A 23,593-nucleotide genomic window follows, 5' to 3' on the forward strand; every position below is an offset into this window, starting at 1 on the left:
TCAAATTTGTTTCGCCATCAGCACAGAGAACAAATAACTCTTAATTACTCTGACACACACTGAGTCAGCTTGTCATTGAACACTAACACTTTCATGATCTCTTGTGCATCTTCCTGCCTTTTCTAAACCAAATGGAGATGACAAGACACCTTGGTTTGGTATTAATAATTAGAACTACAGCAAAATTTTAAACATGTGAACTGTCATAAATGTATAGATTCTTTTTTTAAAAAGTAATAAAAAACTCTCTATGAAATTATAACTAATTGCCAATCCTGAAAAACACTTGCTTATAAGCACATTCATGGATGCTACTGGAACAACCTGTCCATCTATAACTTCTGGAACACAGCACAATAGAGAGTAAGAAAAATCTCTGGGTAAAGTATGGAAAATTTGTGATATATAAATCCTAAATGCACGAGAAGAAATCAGAACTGTCTGAAATACATATGCATGCCCATTCATTTTATTTACTTGTTTTCAATATTTGTACTCCACCTTTCTAGCCAAAAGGCAGCTAACAACATTTTAAATAGTATAGACAAAGCATGAATCCTAAAACATTTTTTTAAAAAAAACCCATATAAAGGCAACAATAAACAAAAATGCAGCAGTAAAAACCCATAAAGGGCTGGTCCATAAAAAAGCAAAAAATCCCAAATATTTTTATACCACTTTTCAACAAAAGTTCCCAAAGCTATTTACATAGAGAAAACAATAATAAAACAATAATAGAGCAGCTGCCCCTATTCAGTCCCAGCACAACATCCTCCCAGTGATGGTTGCTGGTGTCTACTTTATGCTTCTTTTTAGATTGTGAGCCCCTTTGGGATAGGGAGCCATCAATGTAGATATAATTCTCTAAGACATACCCGTGGCTAATCTCATGTGTGGCACCTCTTGCAAGATTTCCTAGCAGGGCAGAACAGAGCAGAGAACAGCAGGGGGAGCCTCTCTCCGAGCCAGCCTGTCGAAGAGGGAGAGAGGTCAAGGAGGAGGAGGCAGCCTCACTGGGAGCCAGCAGGCTTCAGCCCGCCTTGGCTCCAACCGCCCACCTCCTTGTGAGGAGGACAACTGAGCAGGTGGCGGCATAGGTGGTTAAACTGGGGCTGAAGGGATGGGGGTGAGAATGAACTGGCCAAAGGGGTGGCGGGTGAGAACAAACTGGCTAATGGGATGTGGGTGTGGGAGAGAACGAGCAAGCTGAAGGGATGGGGGGAGAACGAACTGGCTAATGGGGCGGAGAACGAACTGGCTGACAGGAGGGGGGGAGAATGAACTGGCTGAAGGGATGAGGGAGAACAAACTGGCTGAAGGGATGGGGGAGAACAAATTGGCTGAAGAGATGGAGACAAAATGAAGATAGGGCAGGTAGCTGGATCGGTTGCGGGGGGGGGAGACAGGGAGAACTAGGTACGCAGATGCTCTGTGTTGGGTCAGGTAGTTTTATTATTTGTTATTCTACGTAAATTGCCTGAGAACTTCTGCAGAAAAGTGGGATACAGATATTCAATGTAGTAGTCTAGTTATCCTGGCATGTTCTTTTATTGCATGGGGGGTAGTCTCTTCAAAACCATTGCTTTATTCACAAACCTAATATTACTTTAAACCCCAGTAGAGGAAATCACCAAAAACTGCTAAACCGATTGTCTAAAGTAAGAGAAATGTAGTAATGAAAAAATCAAGGGGAAGGTGAATGAGCTCCTGCACTAAAGAAATGTGCTATCTTGCATCCTACAAGTGAAGTAAAATACTACTAGTGATAGGAAATAATGTGTACTTTGTACTGCTTGTGAATTGAGCACATCCTAGTCTCATTTTAAAGAGGGGGGTGTAGTGGGCAGTCAGCCAGCACTGATAGAGTTAACTGGAAAAAAGCAGTTGACCTTGATTGACAGACAGGAAACCCTAGGTCATGACCCAATCAGTTAACCAGGTGAGCAGGACTAGAGGGCTCCAGATGTGTTTCTGGGAAGAAGAAGGGATGCACAGGTGGGGAAGGAGCAATGGAGTCTTGCCAAGTCCTTACAGGGTGAGTTCTGCAAGTCCCTGGATTGCAGGGGATTGATCTCATCTAGGTTCTGTTGAGGTCCAACAGAAGGAAGCTGAGACTTATGGCTTTGGAAGGTTAGACTTAGGAAAAAGTGTTTTAGTAAGTCTTTCATTAGAATTTATTTTCTTTTGTGTGTGTTGCTTTGTATTCCCAAATATCTGCTTTTGCAATTACCTATCTTCAACTTCAGTCTAGTAATGAACACGTTAAGCACCGTCTGAGAGCATCAGGTATTTTGAATACTCCTGTAACCACTAAGCTAATATTATTTGCAACAGCTATGTGTGAAATCCTGAACTGGTTTTCCGTGTGTGTGTTAAAGCAATACATGGTTTTGTTTTACAAGCTCTCTCATAGTGTTTGACTGAGACTGGGAGTGAGGAGGGGAAGCCTCTAGTCCATATGCCCCTGAACAGCTGGATAAAGCTCTACTTAAGCATATATAATTGATACCACATTTTTATATTGCTTGCTAGAAATGTAAAGACTAGATGGGAAATTTTAGCATTCCTATTCTCATCAGAGGATCTCTGTTAAACAAGGAGCACGTGGTGGCAGCAAGACAACCTGCCTGAGATTCTTATTTTCTTTTAAATTAAACCCAGTCAGCTTGCCATGTAACGAAGGGGTGACTCAGCAATAATTCCTCTCATGTGAGCTGGCTGGGTCTATTCCTTACAATACATCTCTGGACTTATAGCTACTGGCCCTTAATGTCTTGTTCACTCTAATAACTTTGTGGAAGTGATGAACAATTGCTCTTCCATTTTCATTGTGAAAATAGAGATCTTGGAGATCTTGAAATAGAGAGCATACAAATGGGAATTTTGAGGATGGAAACTCAAGATGCAGATAAAAATACTGAGTCGAGAGCTCAATTCTACTAGGGAGTGCAAAGACAAGGTAAGCAATGAAGGGGAGATCACCAGGAAAGAAGAATCCACATCTCACTCCACTCATCCACATCTCATCCTTGCATATTTTCCCCATGCAAGCCATACCAGGTAAATAATCCTCCCTCATGCAACAGGCAGTTTAATAACAGCTCTGGGAGCCGGTGTGGTATAGTGTGTTAGTGTGCTGGACTTACAGCAGCAATAGGGATGTGGAAATCAGCTCAAGTTTGAGCTGGTCCAACATCAAACTTGACTGGCTCGAGGGCTAGCCCCGGCTCACCCTTGAGCTGAACCAGACCCAGTTTGGCTTGAACGCGAGCTGAACCCGCCCTGCGGCTAGTCCGACAGATCTAACACACAGAAACACACACACGGACACACTTTTGGGGGGAAAGCTCACTACCTCTGGGGGGCACTGTTGTGGCTGCAGGGGGGTCAATGCTGGCCTCCCCCCTGGTCTCCAATCAGCCCAGTTTGGGCTGTTGTAGTCTGTTTTCGGCCCCTTCTGGGCCTCTTTCTGCTGGTGGAGACCATTTTGGAAGCAGCCATGCATATGCTCCCTCCATCTGTATGGCCTGGGTCATGAATGTCCAAGTTTAATATCTGGTGCTTCATCAGCAGTTGGCTTTTCTTTTTCATCAAAATATACCAGATTATGCATTTTTATAGTTTCTTTGGCAAAATCAAGTATCCTATATCATTTGCATCCTGATACATAGCCAACTAATATCCCTTCCTCACACCTGCAGTTGAATTTGGTTCCTTTAGCTTTTGGTACATAGACATATGCTATTGAGCCAAAAATTATAATATGCACCATATTAGGTTTCTTTGGTGTTGAAATGTGCCTAGCTTTAGTAGGCAATCTCTGTTGTAGATAAGAAGCAGTCATAATTGCCTCTCCCTTCAACTTACTGTGTAGTCCTGCATGCATCTGGCCATTTCTATTAAAGACCGATTCTTTCTGCTACACCGTTTTGTTCTGGAGTACACATCTTTAACAATTTCCTAAAGACCCAGAGGAAGGGGGCATGGTAGGGCTCTTCTGGGATATTCCACCCACCCATACTGATGGGTGCCTTCCACACATAGGTAATGCCTAGGCTGGTGTTGGTGTTATTTCCAGTGATGAAGGGAGAATGTGTGTTGCTGTTGCTATGTTGACTTTATTCCTCTCATATTTTTGCCTGTGCAGCTTAGCATGCACAGACTTGCAACTACATTATACTGACATTAAACAGTAGTAGCAATTGCCAACTTAGCAGATCTATAGGATTGTACTTACTCATTTACTATGTTTCAATAACTGTTTCTATAGTGGTTAGCTTAGCACAAAACTTCTAAACCTATAAATACAGTCAATAGGGATGTGCATGAACTGGTTCGGCGGTCCTTTTACGGACTGGTGAACCGGTCCGGAGGTCCAGCATTTGGACCAGTTTGGAGGTGGGGGGTTACTTTTAAGGAGCGGGGATGGTGCTTATCCCCACCCCACTGCATTTCCCCCACTGGTGCTCTCCCCAAAATCGCTGATGTGGGGCAGCAGCGTACCTCCTTTGTGCTCCAGTGTCGTACCAGAAGTGGCCAGTGTTCATGCATGATGTCCCAAGGGAAGGCACTTGGAACACCTTCTTTGTGATGCAAGGCTACAACACCTGGGGCTTTTTAGTCTGGAAAAGAGGTCACTATGGGGAGACATGATAGAGGTGTATAACATTATGCATGGAGTAGAGAAATTGGACAGAGAGAAATTTTTATCCCTCTCTCACAACACTAGAACCAGGGGTCATCCCATGAAATTGATGGACAGGAAATTTAGGGCCGACAAAAGGAAGTACTTTTTCACACAACACATAATTAATCTATGGAATTGCCTGCCACAGGATGTGGTGATGCCATGGCCACTAGCTTGGATGGCTTTTAAAGGGGGCTTAGACAAATTCCTGGAGGCCAGTTCTATCAATGGATATTAGTCTGGTGGCTATAGGCCACCTCCAGCCCCAGAGCCACTCTAAATACCAGTTGCAGGGAAGCAACAGCAAGAGAGAGGGCATACTCTCACCTCTTGCCTGTGGGCTTCTCAAGGGCATCTGGTGGGCCACTGTGTAAACAAGATGCTGGACTAAATAGGCCTTGAGCTGTATCCAGCAGAGCTGTTCTTATGTTCTTAGAGCTTCTAAGTGACAGTGGCTTACCTTTCAGGTTCATGGCAGCCCCTACACAGTTCACAGCAGGTTTGTACTGTTGTGCATCATGTCAGCCAGTGTATTTTACAATTTTCTTATCACATCCAGGCTTACATGCTTCATTTGCAAAGTGAATATCATTTGCTCTGATGGAATGTTGGCCTATTGTTTACCTTCTACAGGACTTAACTCATAATGTTGTAAACCGCCCAGAGATGTAAGTTTTGGGTGGTGTAAAAATATGATTAAATAAATAAATAATGCCATTTCCTGTGTTTGGTCTCTACATACTGAGGCTCTTCACATGATTCGTGCAAAGAGCCTCTAGTGGGGTTGTGGGGAGAGCGAGTGCGCAGGGCATGCTGGAGAGACCCCTGAGCTGGGAGTCTACTCATGAGTAGCCACGGTGTGGAGCCACACTGCAGCAACTCACAAGCAAAAAAAATGGGTTTGTGGAGTGCTCGCTCTGCAAACCCGGTTAAGGGGAGGAGGCTGATCAGGTTTGCCTGCGAGTCCGGTGGTTCAGACGGTCAGGCGAAATCGGGCTAGGTTCTCCTCATAGTAATAGCCTCATAGTATTTTGATTTTGGTTTACACCATGCAATACAATTTAAAACAATATTTGAGTAAGCACAGTCCAGTTTGTTTTTCAGTTGACGTACATTGCCTTTCTCTAGCATAATACCGTTTGAAAAATAATATTCATATTTATTTTGAAGAAGGGCTCCCAGACTTATGAACAGATGTGCTGTAGATATATGCATGCACAATGTTCCAATGCAATAGCTGTCTAATCAGAAATGCCAACAACTGGCAGAGGATAAGCATTGGAATACACAAATGTATGTGAAGAGCTGAAAGTTCTCAGTTGGGTAAACGATGTTACAGAAATATTCTAGTAGGCATCCTTTGCAGCTTCTCTGTTTGCATTATACTTTCCACCTCTTCTTTGGGGGAAATTGGGAAGTTTTATTTTTACACAGCAAGTACATTGGCATGGCAATGCTTCATTCATCATCTTTCTACTTCTTTGCCTGGGGTTCATTCTAAATAGAAAAGATGGGTGTATACTGAATGCTTCAGTAGCTAGAAGTATTTCTTTTTCTATTAACTTACTTACGAAACCACCTGTCTTTCAAATGCTATGAGGATAAGGGATCTATATCCCCATGGTCCTAAAGAATATATTGATTTGTTAGACTAAAGCCATTATTCCTCCAGGATTAAATGGGATTAAACTAATTATTTCCCTGCTAACTGAGCAAAGAGAATCCTTTCCAAATGGTGATTCTCTTATGTTTAACAGGGGGAGAGCAACTGTCCCTATCAAACCCCAGCACAGCATCCTTCCAGTGACTGTTGCTGGTATCTACCTTATATTGCTTTTTAGAATGTGAGTCCTTTGGAGACAAGTTCTTTGGAGGGAACCGTCTTCTTAATTTTTCTATGTAAACTGCTTTGAGAACTCTTTGTTGAAATGTGGGACATAAATATTCCTCAATAATAATTAGGCACATTCATGGAGACTATGAGACTATTCTCACGATGAGGGGAAACCTGGCTAAAGAAGCCCAGCCCGATTTTATCCCATTGTGAGAACCAGCAGGCTTGCGAGTGAGCCCGGTGGTTCTCTGGCAGCTAGCCCGCCAAAGTAGCTCTCCCCTTTGCCCAGGTTAGCGGAGCGAGTGCTCCTCTGACCCAGGTTTCCTGATTGTGTGCCACCACGGCGCGACTCCATGCCATGGCAACACACGAGTAGACCCTCAACCAGGAGGCTGTAAGCAACCTCCCGGGCTCGGAGGTCTCTCCAGGATGCCCCGCGTGGTTGCTCAGGGCATCCTGGAACTTCCGGGGGCCAAGTGGCCCCCTGGTCCCCGCAGCCCCAGCCAGTTCTGTTACAGAGCTGGAAGTTGTGTGGGTGGCCAGTCCGGCCACCCAGGGCTGCAGGCTTGATCGTCTGCGGGGAGAGCGGGCTAACCAATTTACTTCAGAAACAAGATGCCAGTGACTGAGGTTTCCATAGAGCCTGGTGGAAGGTGGACCAACAGTGAAGTACTCCCTCAATTCACCACGCTCTTCCTGCAGGGTATTGTGGGATACCAGAGTACTTCCTCCTCCAGATCCCAGGTCTGCCAATCACCATTGTGCCTGTTGTCTGGACACACAGTCGGCAGAGCCAGGAAAAATCGCTGGTTGTCTGGGAGGAGGCAGGTAGGTATGCTGGACTACATGGACCCTCAGTATGATCTAGCAGTGTTCTCCATATGTCAAAGCAACTTAGGCAACACAGGAAGCTTATGGTACCAAGTCAGACCATTGGTTTATCTAGATCAGAATTATTTGCAGTGACTCCCAAGTTTCAGGCAGAAGCCTTTCTCAACCCTACTTGGAGATGCAAGGAATTGAGCCTGGGACCTTCCGCATGCAAAGCAGATGCTCTACTACTGCGCATATAGCCTCATCCCACATTCATATACTTGTTTCAGTGCTAGTGCTGTTGTTGTCCCTTGGCGTGGGATTATTTATCTCTTTTTAATCTCTTGTTAAAGACACATCAGATGTTTGACATAAAAACAGACTGCATTTGTTTCTGATGGAAGCAACAGAGGTGTTTACAATCTTTGCCTTACTCAGCAAGCAATCCCTGCAATAATTAGATATTGACAGTCCTTAGGGAGAGGGTCAGCTTTGATGGAAGGCACTCCAATCAAAATTACCTGGTTCTCGTTTATGAAGCAGATTGCAGCCATATTGCTGTCCTAGAAGGATGTTCTCAGGACCATGAGGAGCAGGAGGCACTGTAATGTATGGAATGCCCCATACATTTCCCCATACATTAAGGTTTTGCTCATTGAAACAACTTGGAGATCATTCTTAGGAGTGGAACAGAAGTGCTAAAGGTTTTGGAGTACAGCTGCAATACGTGTGGAAACAAGCTGTAAAAGCTTGGCTTGCTTCCCTTAAGAGATGGAGAGATGAAGGGAGGTTGCAGCTTGGAAAGTGGCCATGAATTCCCTCTCTTTTCACAAGATTTAAGACATTTGGCTTAACCTTTGCATGTTGTGCTCTGTTTTGAGTGTCGCTTTAACCCCTTTCCTTGTGTTTTATAGCAGACATGCAATGGATTTCTAGATTGCAGTTTTTGATAGTTCCTCTGTACTTTATTTACTACATTTGTGGTAAATAATTGGAATTATGTCAGAAGAAGTGTGTGTGTGTGTGTGTGTGTGTGTGTGTTTGGTACAAAAGTAAGTTTTAATGCAAACATCCATGTCTAATATTAATTAAATAAGAGAGAATTGTGCAAAAGGATATAAACTATCTAAAAATAGTGTTCCACTATTCATTTAGCAACACCCTTCCTCAACAAATCTGCCTGTATTATTCTTTCTGTTGCTCTTTTATAATTTATTTCAGTCAAGAAGGCAGTAGCCCACAGTTTATTATGCCAATCTAGCACAGATGGTGAATCATGAGTTTTCCATTTTGATGTTGCACAGATTGTGGCAGCTACTAAAAGACATGCCACTATTTCTAAATTGCCCATTAAAGCCAAATCTCTCAGGTAACCGCAATAAGGCTAACTCTGGATTAGGAGGTAGCCAAATAAGGCTATTTTAGAAGTTTTCTCCTAAATCTCTCTCTCAGTTACCTCTATATTTCAGCGAAGTGGATGCTAAATTCTGGAGTAATGATACCATTTGCTCAGCAAGCCTTTCTGAACTGTAGATTTCAACAGACATTCAGCTTCTTTTAATTCATGTATTGTCCAATATTTTTGCATCAAAGCATGTAAAATACTTTTAATTTGAAACTATTGAAAAAGTTGGGGATGATTCTCTTCCACTATATCAACTTGAGAACAAAACAAACAGTACTAGAAAAAGAAAAATGTTACCAGCAAGATGTATACCCCAACACAAACACAAAGAATTAGTCATTTAAAAAACCAGATGTGAAGGCGGACAGTCTGGGGCTTAATTTCATTCTAATTTGGAAACACAATTTTAATGAGCAGATACAATATCAGAAGTTTCTCATATGTAACCCCATCTCTTCCTGTTCAACCCGTAGTGTTTCATTTGGTACATCCCAACAAGAAGTAATGGTCAGTTTGGTAGTCTTAAAATACTATTCTACCATTGGTAGGCTGACTCCTCTTAATCTTCACTGGCAATCATGGGGTGTTTCAGTACCTCTAGAGGCTCAAAATCTTTATTGTTGGTTCTTAATTCCAAAATTTAGTCCATTTAGGACATTGTCAGTGACACCCCATTAAAAAGAAACCCTGTAAAGAGCAGGTCATTACCATAAATGGTTTTGCCTCCATGATAAAAAAAATACTGGGGTACACGTGTGCCCCATTAGGGGTACAGTTGTACCCCTGAGTTAGTTGATTTGCAAAACACCTACTATCATAATGAAATACAGAGACTAAAACCTTAAAATTTTAAGGTTTTAATTTGTAGGTGATTTTTAAATTGTTAAATTGTTTTAAGTTTTTGTATATATTTTAACTTGTTTTATGCTATTGTTAACTGCCCGGAGATGAAAGTTTTGGGTGGTGTACAAATTTGATTGATGATGATGATGATAATGATGATGATGACTATTCTCACGAGCAGCAGGAACCAGGCTAAGGGAGCCCAGTCCAGTTCCTGCGGCTCGTGTGCAGCAACAGGAGCTGCACAGCTCAGAGCCCGCTGCTTAACCCAGGTTTCAGGCATGAGAGTGCCCGAAACGTGGATTACAGGATTGTGTGTCGCCGTAGCGCAGCTCCATGCCTCAGTGACTCATGAATAGACTCCTGATGGGGAGGCTACAACAAGCCTTCCAGTGTTGGGAGGCTCCCCAGAATGCCCTGCACACCTGCACGGGCCATTCTGGGACTTCCAAGAACTGGGAGGCCCCCAAGCCTCACCACCCCAGCTGGCTCTGTGACAGAGCTGGTAATCAACTGCGGGGCTGATCCAGCTGATATTCCCAATGAAATGCAGCCAAGTTCCAGAAGGGAACAGTTTTCATCTATTTTTGCTTTTGACGGGGAAGTGTCCATGGTTTCCTAGGTACCCAGGAAGTCTAAAGCTGTTATTTTGTTGTCCACCTCTATACAGTGCAGCGGTGTGCTGTGTAAGATAGAAGTATTTATCTGTGTTTTCTGACATAAGTTTCTTCCTGAGTTGTTAATGCTGCTAATTCAATATTGTTAATGTGCTTTTTCTAATATTTTTGTACTATTTTTGGTTTAAAAAGCATTCTTGTGAAAATTAATATTTTTAATGAGTTAATGAAAAAAATGTTAATGTGTTTTCCTTGGTTAGTTAATCCTAATAAAATAAAGTGGATTTCCCCTGAGTTACTTAATACTGTTATTGGTTTTTCATTGTCTAAGTGGGAGGGGTACACAATTAGCCCATGACCACAACAGTGTCAGTTTTGGGGGTACAGAGTTATCCCATAATAATGTTTGCATTTTCATGACATCTGGTGAAGGTTAAATATTTGCTTTTACATAAAACTACTTTTGCAACTTGTGATGGGTATTGGTTGATTTTGCTGTTGTTGTTTTACCATATGAACTCTGCAGTTTTTCCTCCCAGTTTTTGATAATACAGATATTACAGATTAATGGTGTATTTCATTGTTGGTCTACCCCTCCATGACAAATTAAGATGGAGTCAGCACTCTAAATCCTTAGAGATTTCTTTATTTTATTTTATTTAACATACCTTTATAATGCTCAAAACTTATGTCTCAGCGTTTAACAACAAAGCAAAATATATGACAACAGAAAAAGTTAAAACATTACAACAATTAAAACTATTAAAACAATATTTAATTAAAAGCCTGGGTGAACAGATACATCTTTAAAGACTTTTTAAAAATATGTCAGAGATGGGGAAGCTCTTATTCCAGGAGGGAGCGCGTTCCAAAGCTTTGGGGCAGCAGTGGAGAAGGCCTGTCCCCAAGTAGCCACCAGACATGCCAGTGGCATCTGCAGACAGACCTCTCCTGATGATCTCTATGGGTGGTGGGGTTCATGATGAATAAGACATTCTCTTAAATACCCAGGGCCCAAGCCGTTTAGGGTTTTATAGGTTTTAAAGGTGTATTTTGCCTGGAACCAATCGGCAGCCAGTGTAGCTCCTTCAGTACAGGAGTAAAATAGTGTCTCCAAGATGACACAGAGACCAACCTGGCTGCTGCATTCTGGACCAACTGTAGTTTCCAGACTACATACAAGGGCAGCCCCATATAGAGTGCATTGCAGTAATCCAGTCTGGAGGTTACCAGCAAGTGTACCACTATTCTGAGGTTGTTTATCTCAAGAAACGGACGGAGCTGGAGTACCAGCCAAAGCTGATAGAAGGCACTTCTGGCCACTTCCTCAACCTCGGACACCAAGGAGAGGCTTGGATCTGGAAGCACCCCCAGACCGCTTATCTGTTTCTTCTGGGGAAGTGTGACCCCCATCCAGAACAGGCAGATCAAATTCATCTCCCAAGTTTTAACCTTGCACAATGAGTATCTCAATCTTATCTGGATTCAGTCTCAGTTTGTTATCCCTCATCCAGCCCATCACCACCTCCAGTCAGGCATTTAAGGAGGTTATGCCCTCTCCTGAATATTTATTTAATTTATTTAACATATTTTTATACTGCCCAAAACTTAGATCTCTGGGTAGTTTACAACAAAATAAAAACAGAAAAATAAAACATTATTTGAAACAAAACCCAAACAGTTTAAAACGTTACAACAATTTAAAATTTTAAAAATAATATTTTAAACATCATTAAAACCATTAAAACAATATTTAATTAAAAGCCTGGGTGGACAGATGCATCTATAAATACTTTTTAAAAGCTGTCAGAGATGGGGAGGCTCTTATGATGATGTTGACAAGGAGAAATAGATTTAGCTGTCATCAGTCTCCTGATGATCTCTCCCAGAGGTTTCATGTAGATGTTAAACAACATCAGAGACAATACGGAGCCCTGAGGGACACTATACAAAAGTTCAGATTTCGAAGAACAGGCTCCAAGGGATACCATCTGGAACCTGCCCGAGAGGTAGGAGTAGAACCACTGCAAAGCAGTGCCTCCCACTCCCAAACCCCTCATATGCTCCAGAAGAATACTATGGTCAATGGTATCGAAAGCCGCAGAGAGATCCAAAAGGACCAACAGAGTCACACTTCCTCTGTCAATTCCCAATTGGAGATCATCCATCAAGCCAATGAAGGCAGTCTCCACCCCATAGCCTGCCTGAAAGCCAGTTTTAAATGGGTCTAGATAATGTTTCCTCCAAGACTGTCTGGAGCTGGGAGGCCACCACCCTCTCAATTACCTTGCCCAGCCACGGAAGGTTGGAGACAGGCCTATAGTTGCTCAACTCTGAGGGATCCAAGGTAGGCTTCTTCAGAAGTGATATAATAATTGCCTCCTTAAGACAAGGAGGCATCCTGCCTTCCCTCAGAGATGCATTTATAATCTCTACCAGGTCTTCTACAACAACCTCCCCGCCAGATAATAAAAGCTGTGTTGGGCAAGGGTCAAGAGAACAGGTGGTAGGTCATACTGTTCCAATCAGCTTGTCCACATTCTCAGGAGTCACAAATTGGAACTGATCCAACCTAACCACACAATCTTTAAACCATCTATATACTCAAACTATTAAATATTTTAAGATTAGTCTGAACCCAGCTACCTAAATATCTAATTTTTAAAATATTCTTCAAATATATTTTTGATAGCCTATTCACATTTTCATGATGAATATTAATACCTACTAATTAAGCACAGTTATCCAGACATAAAAATATAAATTTGAAATAGCACCTCAGGATCCGAGAAGGGTTTTTAAAAAAATCACATGTATATACTAACTTTCCAAAAGATTTTACAATGCAGTGTACAATAAGCAATAATCCATTTTATCAGGAAACCCCCCACAAAATAACACAAAAGCAATAACATACAACAGCAAAACATGCCATCATCAGTGGAACAGGATATATTTGTTTCTGATTACATCCCTAATGGGGAAGGCAGGGGAAGACAAAGGCCAAAGATGGGAGGGGGACAGGGAGAGGGCAATGCGAGGCATATTCTGACAGGCGTGCTGGAACTCTGACAACGTTCCTTAGCAGCAGGAGGGATAAGAGCTCTCTCCTGTCATTCCGATAATGCCTGACGTACTGGATGTGACATGCCTCTCGGACCTATCTGGCTGCATAGCCCTAGCAGTTATTATTAAAAACTAATGTTCATAGGAAGCCATCAAAAGGTGACACATCTACCACCACCATGTGTGTGCATGTGCATTTTTGTGTGCATGTACACACACATGTTAAGAAACAAAACCAGGAGGTTGTAGGGGAAAACAGGCAGTTTTTCTGCGGGAGATAGAGCTGAATGGAAACGCTAAGGGAGGGACAGCAAAATGCTGATGGAATGTACCTTAGGGTGCCAGGGTGTCTCTCTAAGGTTCTGATGTAGCCTCTTGTTGCTTGCCTCCATCTTGTGTCCAACCTGCATATTTGTAAATAAGCCAACTATTCCAAGCTTTTGGTGCTCTCTTCTCCCAAAGAAGTCAGAATCCAAGCAGCAGTGTTCCTGGGACGTCTCACTAATCAGGGAAGTGGGGAGAACATGTAACAATACAACTCATTACCTGGATGGAATCTGTAATCAGTTCTCCCACTGTTTGTGAAAGGTTTATAGCATAGCAGCCCTGTAAGTGGGGTGGGCAAATTCAGTCCAGACCATTCTTGATTATCATTGTTCTGGCAAATACTAAGGCAAAGCTCATGAGACTTTCCTAATGCAAGGAAGACATGTGGTCTGTCCAGATTGCAATACATTGAGGGCTTTCTGATCTGACTGGCTGAACACACAGACCGGCAGGCTTTCGATCTCCATTTTCCATGTTCTTATTGTCTGGCCGCACATCAAGCAGGGAGCTTGCCCCATTTTGGCAGTGTCACCTGCCAGCCAGCTCTTGAATTCAGTTATTTTAACCATACTCCTTTTGTAGCAACTGTGGGTTAACCTTCTTCCTATTATTATTATTATTATTATTATTATTATTATTATTATTATTTTCTGATGTAAACTGTTTTGAGAATTTCTTCACTGAAAAGCAGTATAGAAAGAATAATAAGAAGTTGAGCACAGAATGTGAGAGCTATCCGGCAGGTGGCATGCCAAAATTGCACAAGCTCCCTGCTTGACCTGTAACTAAAGAATAAAAAACAAGGAAGGAAGGAGTGTAAAAGCCCACAGGTTTCTGAGTACAGATTGGGCTGGCAACATGTGGGAAAGCCCACAATGCATTGTGGTCTAAACCGACCCCAGTTCAAAAAATACATAACCTGCCCAATCTATAACAACGCCTGCCCACCCCCGCCCACAATCAACTCCTCCTTCAATCCTTTTTCTGTAAAAGGAACTCTGGAATAGGTGAACCACTTGTAATAATAATGAGGAAAGTACATATGTGCATGTGCAGAGTGCATTTGCCTCAACACTTCTACTTCCCATATATCTGGCATTAGATAGACAGCATGTTTGAGTCATTACATCTCAATTTAGTAACCCGTGACTGTCAAAGATGAGACTCTCTGGCACCCACAGAGCAACATAATGGATTTTGCAATGACAGATGCTAGATCTAATCCAATTGAGGGCCATCTGCCAATAGGTACAATGTAGCAACAAAGTCAATGAAGACAATTATGTATACAATTTTATAAAAACTGGCTACGGCTTCTATCAAAAAAATCCTGCCGAATGCGTGGAAGGTATTTACACTTGGGCAGAGGGAAGTAGCCAATCCCCTTTGTCCCTATAACCTTCAGTGCACCCCTCTGAAAATTGGCTCCGGAAAATTGGAGGATCCTCCAAAGCAGCCATTTAGGAGACATGATGGGGTACAGATGGGAATAAACTGGCAATCCCCTCCTACAGGAATGGAATCATTGCCTCCTATAGGAATTGTCTTCAGGGTGCACAGCAGAATGTTTGGATCTCAATGATGTCATTCTTGCTTAACACAGGATATGATCTTAGCCTAGTCAACCACTCTCAGCCTACCTACCTCACAGTGTTGTTGTGAGGATAAAAGGGTGGGCAGGGGGAGAATAATGTCCACTGCCCTAAGCTCCTTGGAGGAATGGCAGGATACAAATGTCATAAATAAGTATATACAGTACATAAATTCATACTTGCTGTGTATATGGCTATTCACTGAATACTAACCCCTGCCAAACAGTTGTTAAATATGGTCTCACCTATTTTATAATGCCAGATTGGTCATGATTTGTTCAGTGTCCAAATCTCTAGCAAAGTATTGAATAACTGTAGTTGATTAGCCACCTGCTATTTAACTGAATGATTAAATGTAAACCAATGTCCACATTACCGAAACACTAATATCAATGGTGGCTCTTGAGACACTGGCTGACATACTGATTATTGTTGCATCTTATGCAGCAAAAGGATGTCAGGCTGCAGTGTAGTATCCCTGCTTAAGAAGGTCTGGTGCTCATGTAATTTTCGCATACCTCCCTTTTCTCCAGAAGCATTCTTTGCAATCCGGAAACCTGTCCCTGAGAGGGGCACAGTAATTACAGTCCTCCCCATTCCTGAATTGTTAGTATCCCACTTCCATGGGCAACTGGAGGTGGGGGGGCAGTTTCCTCCCCAGATTGAGGAACTCCCATTGAATGCAATGCAGGTAAGTGGGTATAGGACTGTATCTTTCCCTGCTCCAGGAAAGGTCCTGCAGGTGCCCATGCAAACTTCTTTATGTGGGTTTTCATGATGACATGCACTACACTATTAATTTATCAGATATGAGATGCTTTCACTGTTGAAGGATATTGCCGGGCAGGGATGAAAAAGATCCATCTCAAATGTGGCTGATGTATAAAGGAGGTTCCAAATGAAGAAGTTATATATTATCTATCACAGAAACACTCCCCCCCCCACCGCAGTGATATTGTGATTTCATTTTGCATCAGATTCTTAGAACATCCACTCATATGCCCAGAAGATGAATGATTGTGTATTACCACAGACAGTGGGTATAGGAAAGAATCACCCCCTTTGATAGACCTTAAATTCTGGTTCCCTTACATCCTGAAATGAAAACACAAAGAAAATTCCCTTCACCAGCTGTACTTATCCAATGCAATCTATAACATCCAACTGAAAAACATCACAATTACAGTCCAGAAAAAGTGTCAGAAATAAAAAACAAGAATTACTGAGATTGAAAAAGGATCACCCCCCCCCATGTCAATATTTTGTTGAACCACCTTTTGCTTTAATAACAGCCTTGAGTCTGTTGGGATACTTATCTATCAACCTTGCGCATCTAGACGGAGCAATATTTGCCCACTCCTGCATACAGAACTGTTCAAGTTCGGTCACATTGGATGGTACTTCTTTATTTTGAAACTGTATGAAGAGTTTGAAGACCATAATCTTCTGAAGTGGCTCTTTGATTGTATAATGGCTTATTGGTTCTGACAAAACCAAATAGTCTGTCATTTGTCCTGCAAATCCAGCTTAAGAATAAAAGTCTTTTCACAGACTGCTTGATCTCCTCAATTTAGGAATAATGTTCAGAATACTGTTCTGAAACATTTCTGAGGACAAAACACAACAACAAAAACAACAACAAGCTGCATGTAGGTGTACCAATAAAGTGCAAAAGAAAATCACTAGGAATGCAGAGAAAAATTTATTTCCATTTCCTCTGCAGTATTTCACTGAGGAATAAAGTAACATCATTTTATGAAATTATTTCCGTACATGCTTGCTCCACAATCCCCTCATGTCAGCATCCCCTCAGTGGCTCTCTTGTGAAAACAAGCTGGGCTTTCATTTTGCATCTTCCCCCATCTTTTACTTTCCCTACCTGCTGAGAATAATGAATCATTTTTCTTCCCATGCCTGTCACATTTGCAATAAGGCTCCTGTTGTCACCTTCAATTACTCTAGTGTTCTGAAAGTCGATTTAACGTTTGTTCACATTGCAAACACATTCAAAACCAAGACAGAATGTATCAAATAGTCTTGTTTAAACTTCAGTAATACATGGTAGTTTTCTTATGGCCAGCAGAATTATCCAAGAGTACTGAGATGCGGCAGGCTAGAAGGTAGTGAGAGTTCTCCTTTAAGGGTGCTGTGAGAGAATGCATGGAGGATTAAACCAGTCAGCAGTCATTCCTAGGAATAATGAGGTGCAGTGGGTTGACCCAGATGTAGATGCAAGAGCCTTGGTGGTAACCCTTTCTGCTTCCATTGGTGCAGAGGTGCACCTAGGTACACCGTGACACATGCAGAATCTTTAACGTGTGGGTTCCTAAGGGCACAAACAGCAAATGAACTTACAAAAATGTAAGAATCAATAACAGGTATATTTAGGCAAATATGCATTAGAAGAAACATTTCAACACGCAACTTCACATATCCTCATCCCATATATTTCTTTCCCCACTCCCCGCTCTGTCTCTGATGCAGAGGTCATGCTTGGCTGCCCAGTGCAGTGTGGGCTGGCAGTATGGCGCAGTGACCACTCCACCCAGGACTGACTAAGGAGGATTTGGGGGCCTCCAGGGGGTGTGGAGGAAGCCCTGCACTTCAGCCTCTGCATTGGTGTGTGGACAGACTTACAAGAAAGCAGGAGCAGAATAGCAACTCTTTAATTCAACTCCTGGGCACCCACATGGAAAACAGATTCCAGACTAATTCTAGTAACATTAATTTACAGGTATTACACCCATCCTGTGTCAGCTTCATTGGCTACCAGTCCACTTCCGGGCTAGATTCAAGGTGCTGGTATTGACCTTTAAAGCCCTACATGGCTTGGGGCCGGGGTACCTTTCAGATTGCATTCACCCATGCCAGGGCCCTCTGCTCATCATCTCAGGCCCTACTCATGGCCCTGCCACTAACAGAGATCCAATTGGTGGGGACTAGAGACAGGGCCTTTTCAGTTGTGGCCCCTAGACTTTGGAGCACCCTCACTGAAGAGCTTTGCCATGCTCCCTCTCTCAGTGTTTTTTTTAAAACAACAACAACTAAAAACACATCTTCTTAAAGAGGCTTTTTAATGTTTCACCTGTTGTGTATATCTGGTAGGTTATTTAGTTTTTAGTTTTTATAATTCTTAGCTTTTAGCTTTAAGATTTTATTTTGGAATTTTAAAAGCTAATTTTGACTGTGGTTTTAGCTTAGATTTTTAACTTGTTTAATTTGATTAATGTTATTAGTCTGATTTTATATTGTAACTGTTTTATAAATGTTGTGAACCGCCCTGAGAAGTAATGAATTGGAGGGACGGGACGGGGTATAAATATTTTAAATAAATACAGACACTACATGGATTATCTCTCTAGGTCATCTTAATGCCTGTGGGGCATATGTCCAAATCTTGATGAGGAAAGAATAGTATTGCTGACTGGATAAGAATGGGTTATCCTGGACTCAAGGGAGGACTCAAGGGAGGCCCAATATGTCCCAGCTCCCAGATTCCAAACCCTTGTGAGTCTCATAGCAATGCCACCAGAGCAATGAGATTCGGATGACATAAGTAGCTCATCTAGCCTCTTCCTTGCTCCATGCCTGTGTGCCTCTGTCCTGGTTCTTCTGGTGTGTGAGAAGATATAGCAGGATTGCAAGGAAGCAGCCTCCTAATGAGAAATCATCACAAACTACAGTGACATGAAGGTGAAAACATGAACTTAAGTGAGCTATAAACTGGAAAATCAAACCTGGTGTAATGACCTTGGGAAGAGTTTTGAAGCAAGGTATTTGTCTGTTGGGTTCTATTACGCTCTTTTATTACACCAGTAGATAATGGATGTAAGCACACACCTTTACCTTTATGGCTCTGATGAAAGATTATAGGTAACATTTTAGCGTCTGGGAACCATTCTTGTTGCCCTTACTCCAAGGCTTCTGCAATCAAGGTATGTGAAATCTTTATCTACATGAAGAAATGTGGTCGTGGGGGGGAAAGAGTGGCACAAGCTGGAGAGGAATAAATTAGTAAGGAAGGGAAACCAAGTGGAGAAAGGGATTCTGTCTGTAATGAAATTAGTGGCACAGGAAAAGCAAATTACCCTTAAGTTTTCTTAATAAGTTGCTTTAATGCTTCTGGAGCTAAATAATTATCAGTACTTGAAACAAACTCTGTTAATAAAATAATAGTTTGAAATGTCTGTCTCCTGTCTTTAGAAGTTTTTGTGTGTCAAGAGTTTTTTGTTAGAAAGTGGATGTTCTTCAATGGATGTAGACACAAAAACATGCATGCTAATTAAGTGGGAAGTGGTCTTATAGAAGGTGGTCTTCTATAGCAAATAGCTGGCATCCTAATTAATGAAGCACAGGTGTGAAGCACCAGTGCTTCTGAGAAGTTCAAGTAACCCAGCTACACTGCTGGGTTAGCAGTGTGGGCAAATTTAGACAATCTCCCCTTCCCTGAGAAGCACTCTGAAAATATGTCCCATGTGGAAGACGTAGAGAGGCGAGAGGCCATCACTTGGGAGGAGGGAGCGGAGCTGAACGTAGGTCGCCGCCTCCCATCCCGGAATCCACAGAGGGTAACAGGGGGAACTCTCTCCTTCTTGTCCCCCCTCCACACTCCCTGCAACCACCACTGCCATGCCCCCATCCCACCCTCCCCCCGGGGAAACATCTCCTTAAAGGGGAACTCTCCTTAAAACATCTCCTTTAAAACATCTCCTTACAGGAGAACTCTCCCCTCCCTGCTCCCCCACCCTCTCGCACTTAGTGCCGCCACTGCATAGTGGTGTTTATTTTTCCCTAAAGGTGTGCTGGAACCGCCTGGCAGGGCAGGCACAGAGGCAGTGGTGGGGTGGTGCAGCATTGCTGCAGGAGGCCCCACCCCAGACCTAGGAGGCCACAGGCCAGAGCCCCAAGTCTGGGGATAAGAACGCCTCTGATCACACACACATTAGAACCAGTGCAGTGTGTGTTAGGAACTCTTCAGAAGCACTGGTGCTACACTCCTAACTGGTGCTACACTCCTTACTCCTAACTTCGTTAGGATGTCAGCCAGTAAATAAAGAGGCTCACATACTCCTCAAGGCAATCTGGGCAGTTGGGGCACTGCCTGTGCTGCTGTATCTGTGAAACCACTACCAATGGTGTTGCACAATGGTGCTGCTCTGCTGCAGATAAAGTTGTGCAGATAAAGTTGTACAATGCAATGCAACGCTCATTATTTCCCATGGACATTGCATTGTGCAACTGCATTTGCTCAACTTTATATTGGAGTGGAACAGAGCTGTTGCAGTTTACTGCCGGCAGTGGTTAGTCAACACAGCATGGGAGGTTCTCCAACTGCCCATGTTGCCTTACACACTATGTGAGCCAGTGAACTTTTTTCCTTTAGTAATTAAGTTGCCTTTTTAATAAATTGTATTAATATTCAGATGAGATTTTTTTTACTGTGTTCCTATTCACAGGTTCTTTTGAAAATTGGTTCCTTGTTACGATGAACCAAGGTACATTTTTAGGTTTGAAAAAGCTAAATGTGATGGTCTTTCTATGAAGTAGGTGATGAAAAATAATAACCAGGAATACTCAAAATTTACTCTTTTATTGGAAAGGTATAGGTTTTTTAATAACACGTTTTATAGAGCTTAGTTTGATAACAGATTTCTCTCTCCGTCTGTTTGAATGTATGTATTGTATGTATGTATTTAATTACTGTATGCTAAAATTTTATCACATGTTTTTGTAGAGTAGTATCCTTAACAAATAGCAGCAAGCTTGAAACATTTCAAGTAATCTTTAAGAAATAAATCCATGTTCTATGGCACCTTTGGATGTCTTTCTATTATGGATTTTAGGGGGGGAAATAAAGGGCCCAGGCTATCCCAATGGACAAAATATTCTGGATCTGCATCTCTCAGCACTAAATTCCTTATATGAGATAACATTGGCTCTGTTTGTGAATCTATAAAGGTACCTTATACTGAGCCAGAAAGCATTGTTCTACCTCACTCAGTAGTGTCACTGCAGCCTGGGAGCAGTTCTCCTGGGTTTCACAGAGGGAGGTATACAGATGTATCTGGTGATTTCAGGGACTGAACCTGGGAATATGCAAAAAGGTGCCCTCGCACTGAACTACAGTGGTAGTGAGTGAGCCCGTCCTTGTGATCAAATAAACCTCTCTGAGGCTTTACTTCAGGTAGGGTGTGAAAACAGGTTTGAATTCAAATTGCCTCAATGTTGAATATACCAAGTTTGAGAGCTTGATGTCGAGCCAGCCTTGAATCGAACCTGGCCGTGTATGGCTCGAAATATCTATATTAAAGGAATGTATGTATTATATGTATATGTATATGTATATATGTATGTATATAAATATATACACACACATACACACGAACACGCACATACAGTAGAACTCCCGAACACAAACCAAACCAGGGGTTGTTCAGGGTTGTTCATGTGTGCACAAAACCAAACATGCCCAGTCCGGTTATGACTCAAACTGAACCTGGCATACTGGTTTCATGCACACCCCTAGTTTCAGGTTCCAGTCATCAGAAAGGCAAATGAATGCAACAAAGAATTGTTTTTGGTAGTGTTCGAATCATGGAATTTACTCAGAAGAATTGGCCAGAATCCAATATTAGCATAGTTCAGAAGGAACAATCGGTTTGTTTCTGTTTAGATAAGCTTTTCTGAACTAGATACAAATGACCTGCCTCCAGGGGCTGATATCTGCTGGCTTTTGGGGGTTCAATGTTTATGTTATTGTGATGAATCAATTTTCTTTATTCACAGTCTTGTTAGCTACCTTGGACTCCCATGTGGAAGGAATGATAAATTAATTTTGGGGGGTAAACAAAAACATAATTTGGGATTATTGGCTTGTGCAGAGAGAAAATATACTGAAAGAAGGGTCATAAGCCCAGACTGTGTTATACGTACTTGAAAGGAGCAGATGACAGTAGCGGTTTGTGGTGGTGACACTGTGACTGGAACCTTTGATACCATGCCTGCAAAAGCACAGAACTATCAAACTAACTGTCCCCATCTACTGACAAGGCCAAATAAATAACCATGATTTAGCAGCAGGTTTAAGGTCAAAACGTGAAATGTCCATGTGAAATGTCCAAGTGTCACAACATCTCCAGATGTTGCATTGGTACATTCCCCACTACAACCGGTGATATTTTTCTCGGAGCCCAATCCTATACGTAGTAGTAATCTATTGCTTCAATTGTGTTCAATGAGGATTTATTTCCATGAGGATTATTGTAAGTAAGCATTCAACCAACTGTTGTAATACCATATCCTATGTACAGTCAGGTTAGGTTGAACTAGATGGTTACTTTATTATTACTTAACTTCAGCATTTCAGGCTACAAATGGAGAATCCTGAATGAATGCTTCCACATAATGATAATAATGCCCTGCATATGGAAAACTAGATGCTACCTTTCTGTGTTGTGATTCCACCCCCATTAGGATCATTCAAACATACATTATATAATCATTGTGTGTTATGCATACATATGTAACACGTACGTGTTATGCAAAAATATTCAATGCTTTGGAAACTATTTATTTGAGAACAATTGTATCTCATTTGCTTTTACTCTTGCTGACTATTGACACAGCCTTCTTTCCTTTGCTTCCTTTGAAAGAACAGGAAATATTTTACATTCTAGTTTTGGATGCAATGAAAATATCTGCCACGTTGCTTCCAAAATTATTTTTTTCATAATATATTAAACTATTGGCACCCCCTTCGTTAATATTATATCTGCCAACTTTAAAAATGAAAGCTAGCATTTTGAAAAGAGCAATCTAAATTGATGAGGGCAGCCGTCAAGGTGCATTTTCTTCCATAAATCAAGTTGCATTTCAAACAGTGGCATGCACCAACACAGAAAAGTGCAGTGCAACATTCTGGGATATAGGATAATGCTGGTTAATCTGGAAGATTTTAAACAGAACAACAGAAGCCTACCCTCTCAAAAGTGTGGTCCTTTTCCAAAGGGGGGGGGGAAACCACTTTCAATTTCATTGTTTCTGTGTCTTTTCCTTTTTGGCTGACTTTGCATTTTCACATGCAATATGGATCCAAGTTCATTCATCTTAAAAAGAAATCGCACAACACTGAAACAAATTGGCACAAAAGAACTGGCTTGAAATTGCTGCTCTGAATCCAAAAGCAGCTAATCTTTCTCTGTGTCATGAATTCCAGAAAGCCAGTATTAAAATTCTGTTTAAACTCCAAACACCTCATTCAAGAACCACATCAACATGGCTCAGATTATTAAATTCATACAATACAAGCTGGTATTAAATCCTCTAATACTTCTGTCCAAATTCAATAGGCTGGATTTCTAACTAGAGCGAGGCCATTGACACTCCTGCAATCTTCCTTCCTCTCCCTAA

At 41.9% G+C, this 23,593-nt stretch overlaps 1 long non-coding RNA gene across 1 annotated transcript in view; it reads right to left on the minus strand.

The window, feature by feature from the left end:
* Window positions 1-16,902: 16,902 nt before the first annotated feature.
* The window catches only part of LOC128340016 (uncharacterized), a 31,372-nt gene continuing 24,681 nt past the window's right edge, over window positions 16,903-23,593 (minus strand). The window contains exons 4-5 of the long non-coding RNA XR_008313403.1: window positions 23,163-23,289; window positions 16,903-17,510 (exon numbers count right to left, since the gene is read on the minus strand). This is a non-coding gene — a long non-coding RNA (uncharacterized LOC128340016). The remainder of the gene's footprint in view (window positions 17,511-23,162; window positions 23,290-23,593) is intronic.

The sequence above is a fragment of the Hemicordylus capensis genome, chromosome 1 (assembly GCF_027244095.1).
Source record: "Hemicordylus capensis ecotype Gifberg chromosome 1, rHemCap1.1.pri, whole genome shotgun sequence".
Classification (NCBI taxonomy): Eukaryota; Metazoa; Chordata; class Lepidosauria; order Squamata; family Cordylidae; genus Hemicordylus; species Hemicordylus capensis.